Source organism: Lactuca serriola, chromosome 5 (assembly GCF_051521515.1).
Source record: "Lactuca serriola cultivar US96UC23 chromosome 5, Lser_US96UC23_V15, whole genome shotgun sequence".
NCBI lineage: Eukaryota > Viridiplantae > Streptophyta > Magnoliopsida > Asterales > Asteraceae > Lactuca > Lactuca serriola.
The window spans coordinates 311101040-311107106 of NC_136412.1; the positions used below are offsets into that span (position 1 = coordinate 311101040).

Sequence of the window (6067 nt, forward strand, 5' to 3'; positions counted from 1 at the left end):
CGTCCTCTGAAACCTTGAAGAGTACTCTTGAATTCTGGTCCAAACCGATACCTCAATCCACTTCTCATGCTACTATACCATCTCCTTAAGCTCCCATGTTGGCGACTACAAACCTTAACCTTTACTCTGGTTGACGAATCCTCAGAGAACCACTGAACTCTAATCAAACACGACCCATGCGAAAATTACAATTCTCTTGGAACATCTAATGGTCAAACAACCCATGCGACTACACCCGTATCCTTTTGCTACCACTCTTCTCCCAGCGACGGTAGTGCTAGAACCCAGGAGTTCCCCTTAAGCCTCCGTCGCTCATACCAAGACTGATGATGTAACCACTATATCCCATCAACACAAGTACATAAAGGAATTACTTGATGAATATTATGTTTCATTATCGTCCCAAATTACCTCTCCACTTCCAAGCAAGCTTAAATCCCTCTATACTAATGATGATCCTCTCGTAGATGCCACATCATATCGACAGTTAACATGCAAACTTAATTTCTTATTGCATACACGTCCAAATATTGCATTCACTGTGCAATTTTTGAGTCAATTCAATAGTTCTCCTTGTCAAAGGCACTTTGATGCAGCAAAACATGTATTGGTTTATTTACAAAATACAATCTACAAAGGTTTACTTTTGAATAATAAACCAAGTTATCAGCTGGAGGCTTTTTGTGATTCCGATTGGGCAGCCTGCCCAACTACCCGACGTTCTGTTAGTGGTTATTATATAACCATGGGAGATAGTCCTATTTCCTGGAAGTCAAAGAAATAAGCAACTGTTTCTTTATCTTCTGCTGAAGCAAAATATCGTTCCATGAGAAGGGTATGCTCTGAACTTGCTTGGTTAAGTCGATTGCTTACAGAATTTGAAATTCTCGAAATTACCCATATTCCTTTACATTGTGATAACATGGCGGCAATATATATTGCAAAGAATCCAGTCTTCCATGAACACACAAAACATATCGAACTTGATTGTCATTTTGTGCGTGAAAAGCTTCAAGAAGGATTGATTACATTGTTCCACATTCCTACTAAACAACAACCTGCTAATGTTTTCACCAAAGTCTTAAATGGTTCAGACCATAATGACGTTGTTTTCAAGTTGGGTATGACTGATCATCCTCCAACTTGAGGGGGTATTGGAATATATTTGCTTTTATGACAAAAATATATAGTTGTATATAGTTCAGGGTTGGTTATGTAAATATTTTGAAGTTTGGTAACCTAGTTCTTGGTAACCTAGTTCTTGTATCTGTTAGAAGAAGAGTAGAAGTAGAGAATCTTGTATATAATGAATCTTCTTGATTCATTCTTTCAATAATGAGAAAAATGACTTTTATCTCCAATTCATTGAAAAAATAACATACTTTTAAGATTTTTTTATACTACACTTTGATACGTTTTAATGTTTTATCGTCCATTTTATTTTGATAGGTTACCCAAATTTTTGCCCACCAGGCCACCAGCAATACCACTCCCAATATTTTTCTCCTTATTGTAGATTTATTATCTTTATTAATCAACTTTGTTGAGGAAATCAAATGTGGAATCCAATTCATGGAACGAACCAAAATAATTTATATATATATTTTTTTTTTTCATAAGGATGACATCTGATAATTTTGGCTTAATTAATCCATGAGATCTACTTAAAAGTTTTTAAAGAGAATAATTAAGATCTAGGAGTTTATAACATTACTACTTTACGATTTGTTAGAAGACACAAATAAACCTCCTTTATGTTTGTTTATTCCGTTGGTTCTAGTAAAATACTTTCTGTTGCTTTTATTAGTTAACTAGATGTTGGAGCGGTGTTTATTAATAATAAAAACGTCAAGGGACGTTTTGCTTGTTAATGTTTTGACAGAAAAATTAGAATTTGTCGATAATTTGAATTTAAAGGATTTGGAATCATAAAGTAAGTGAATGGAAATAATGGAATGGAATTTGTTAAGGTTAAAAAGATATTTACTCCGTATTATTTAAGTATTTTAAGACGAAATGATGAAATCCATCTGTCAAAAGATTACATAAATTCCATACTCATTTGCAAACAAGGCGTGGAACTGAATTTGAATTCCAATTCCATCCAAATCCCACAAATCTAGCACACAAAGATCAACAAATGAATCATGATTCACACTAGAAATTACTATATGCAAAACACATCACAATTCACAACCTAAAAAACAGCCAAAAAAACTTCCATGTAGAAGCAAAAATTGTTTTACTAGCTCCTAAACTGTGAGTCAGATCAGATGTAGTAGTTGAAATCCTTGGTATTTCTTTTTCACGCGGATTTCCAACAAGAAATGGCATAAATGATTCGACCTTTCCATCCCTGTAAAAGCCAATCATTATCAAAATCTATCAAGAAATCCTTATGATACAATCCCACTTTCTCTCTTGCCAATTTCATAATCGCTCGTGAAAAAGGAACAGAAACAAACCCTGCTCTCAAATTACGAACATGCCACTGTTTATACGTTTCGGGTCTTTCAATTCTCTCCCACCCTTCACACGCGACAACATTCATAATTTCTTTTCCAAACAACTCCCCTTCTAGAAGCTTCCTTTCAGGTCGCTCACGTGGCACATTCGTTTCAAGCATATCAAACAAAGCCGAGAAATGGAAAAGCGCTTCCCTAAATCGGGTCACAAAAAACGGGGCGTTATATGACCCGTTTAAAATCCCATGGATAAACGCATTCGGATTTATCTTCTTTACCAGATTCAAAACCACGTTTCTAGCACTATCCACTCCAACAGTTTCATCGAGCAAATTCTTGGATCGATACATACAATTCACCACTAAAAACTCACCTTTTTCGATTTTTAAATCCTCAACATTCACACACTCCCATCGTTTTGCAATTGGAGTATACTCGAATGGAACTTTGAAGTGATTAGCGTACTCTTTTAACCTAGCGCCAGTCTCTTCGATTGTTTCTGCGGGACGGAATCCCGGTTGTGGAAATTCAATTCCGGTTAATCTCACACTTGGGGGCCCACCGGGTCTCTGTGAAATACGTTGGATGAAAGTGGGCCATTGGAATCCATACAGGATTCCGAAATCAATGATGTGTACCCTTGTTGCGTTTAGAGCCATATCTTGAATTGTCCTGTTTGATGCATAATTTGAAATCTTTCTAAAAGGGGAAGACGCAACGTAGAGATGGTATGCTTTAATGTAATCACCAGCAGATGTTTTCTTGCTGACTAGACCTCTATGAATTTGGCTACCAGTGCCAGCTAAGCGTGCTTCAAGACCATTAGCGAAACAATGAGCTAACCTTTGATTCCCATCGCCAAAAGGTGAAGCGTGTTGTTTGATTTGTTTCAGAAGCTCACTTGCATTCCTTCTGTCATCTGCAGCAACAGCTTGTGCACATGTCACTAATAGGCTTCTTAAATCGATCACTTCCTTTTTGTTTTGTTTCTTACGAACACCTTTCCTTCGGCTTCTTGTTAGACATTTTGGTTCTTTGTCTTTGAGTTTGTCTTTGTTTGTTTCGTTTTGCAGGGTGTTGCGAAACATGCGTAAAGCTACATCACCTTCTCCCATGGAATCTAGGAGCATTAAGTCAATCTCTTTGGTTCTTACAGTATAATCTCCGTAGATTGCAGCCTGCTTGATACTCCTTTCTTCGGTCCCTATATCAGAAGGGATTTTCCTCACCCTTGTTGGAATGGTTCTCAGTTCATCACTTTCAGTATCCTGAGATTTGGGCAAAAATGCATATGCACCACCTCCATTGAAATCAGCTAACAGTCTGTTGTTACTAGGAAGAAACTTATTGGCTTCTTCTACACCCTTGTTAAAGTTCATCGTCATTGTCATTTGATTCTCATCACAAATCTCAGAGACCTGAAAAGTGGTTGGATGAGAATCTACATCGATTATGTTATTTCCACTGTTTGATGAACTTACTGATGTACATGGTACATTACGATCACCAATATTTCGTAGATTTGAGTCATCATGTAAGTAATCAATACTACCATTAGTGAATTTACCAACATATGTATTGTTATGATGTGATAAAGGACTATCATGGGGGCTCTGTATATACTGGTCAACAGAAAACAAACCTTCATCATAGGATAAGGATGGTGATGGAGGGTACTTCTCGACAAGGACATCATAGAAGGACTTCTCCGCAGCTTGAAGATCTAAAGACTCGTAAAGTAGACAAGACTTGTCCTCCATATCTTCTTCCATAAGCACCTGACTGATATATCCCAAGATCGCATCCGACAGATCGCAATCTTCATGAAGCTCGTCATCCAGACTCGAAGTGACAACTGGCGACGAGGAATTGGTTGGAGGATCAAATTGTATACCTCTGAAATTGAGTTGATTCTGGTACGCATTCACGTCATTGACGGGATTATAGATCGAAAACGTATTGTCGAACCGGGAGCGAGTATCTAGGGCTTTTTCATCAGGTAATACGGTAACACTTTGATTCCCGAATTGAAATCCATTTCCATCCGCCAAACTACCAAATCTACCAGGTCCTGGATCCATTCACATCAACTGGATAAAAATGGATGTTGGATTTAAAAGCTCTGGACACAATTAAGTGTGTGGAACACGGTGTTGAAGCTGTGGATGCACACCATTCACAGAGAGACAGTATCAGTAGTCGAATCAAATGAAGTATGTGCAGCACTGCAAAGAGTAACTGGTTTGGTGGAAACGAAATTGGATTCAACAAAGGAGAGAGGGAGAGAGATGTTTCCTTTGAGGAGAAAAAGCAGATATGGTGCATTGAGCATTGAACTTTGAACATTGACCACCAACATTTATATATGAAGCTGCTCAATCGTCCCTGCTGACCTCACCGAATAAAGTCAACTATTGGAGCCAATGTTGAACCATGTAATGTAACAAAAAATATAGATGTCATCTTTGTTCAAAAGAAATTGAGGGTTGGGATTTGGGAAATGGAAAATTGAACAAGAAGGGGAAAAAATGAAAAGGGGCAAACGGATAATTACAAAATTTAAAATACTAGTTGAAACCTGTATATTATACGGGTTAATTAAAACATAATGTTAAATAGGAGCGATTAGATGAAAAGTTTATTTTGAATTTGAAATATGAAATAAGTGAAAATTATGAAGAAAAAAAACGTACAAAAAATAAATTAATTAAAATTATGTGTTTAATTGTTAGACCCGTGTACTAAACGAGTTATTATAATAAAATGTTAAATACAAATGTTTAAAGTGTAAATTTATTTAAAATTGAAATTGAAATTTCAAATTTGAAATTAATAGTTATTATAGTAGGTTTAATTTATGGAAACTAAATTAATGATATAGTGGAAATGAATAATGAAGTAATTGACAAGTGGAAAATAAATATATTTCAAAATTATGACAAAATGATATGTGTCCAAATAAATGAGAGAATGACAAGTGGCAATAACATTTTCATTTATTAGGGTAGATTAAATATATACACATATCGACGATTAAAAAAAAAAAAAAACGTCAACAATTGTTGTATAGATTTTTTTATTTTTTGGCGATTGATTCCTGTTGATAATCGTTGAGACATATGTAGATAAAGATAATGATTTAGGAAGGTAATAACGTTTTTTGTTTGTCTATATTAGGTCCCTAACATATTTTTTTTTTTTTTGTGTATTACACCATTAAGGTTGTTATAACCATTTAGAAATAATCTTTTTTACCGATTTTTTCCTGTTAAAATGACTATTTGTAAACGGTTGGCCGGACGGAGCGGATGCGGGGAAAGGCCACGGGATCCTTCCCGCCCGGCGGAACACCGCATCGTCGGCGGGGGTAAGGTGGGTGCGGGAAACGGAGAGGGAGCCTCTCCGGCTCTCTCTCTCCTGCTGTGATTGGCCCATTTACTTTTTTTTTTTTTTTGAAAAAATACCGTTGTATAACGGTAGAAAAGTGATTTTTTTTTATTTTTTTTTCCTATGGCTGTTAACGGCTACTTTTTATTTAAATTTTTTTTAATCCTTTTACAACTACTATAAATACATACACATAACTTTTAAACATATCAAAT

At 36.0% G+C, this 6067-nt stretch overlaps 1 pseudogene; it reads right to left on the bottom strand.

Annotated features, from left to right (window-relative positions):
• Positions 1-2031: 2031 nt before the first annotated feature.
• On the bottom strand, positions 2032-4807 carry LOC145054930 (scarecrow-like protein 9 pseudogene; annotated as a pseudogene).
• Between the last annotated feature and the right edge of the window lie 1260 nt (positions 4808-6067).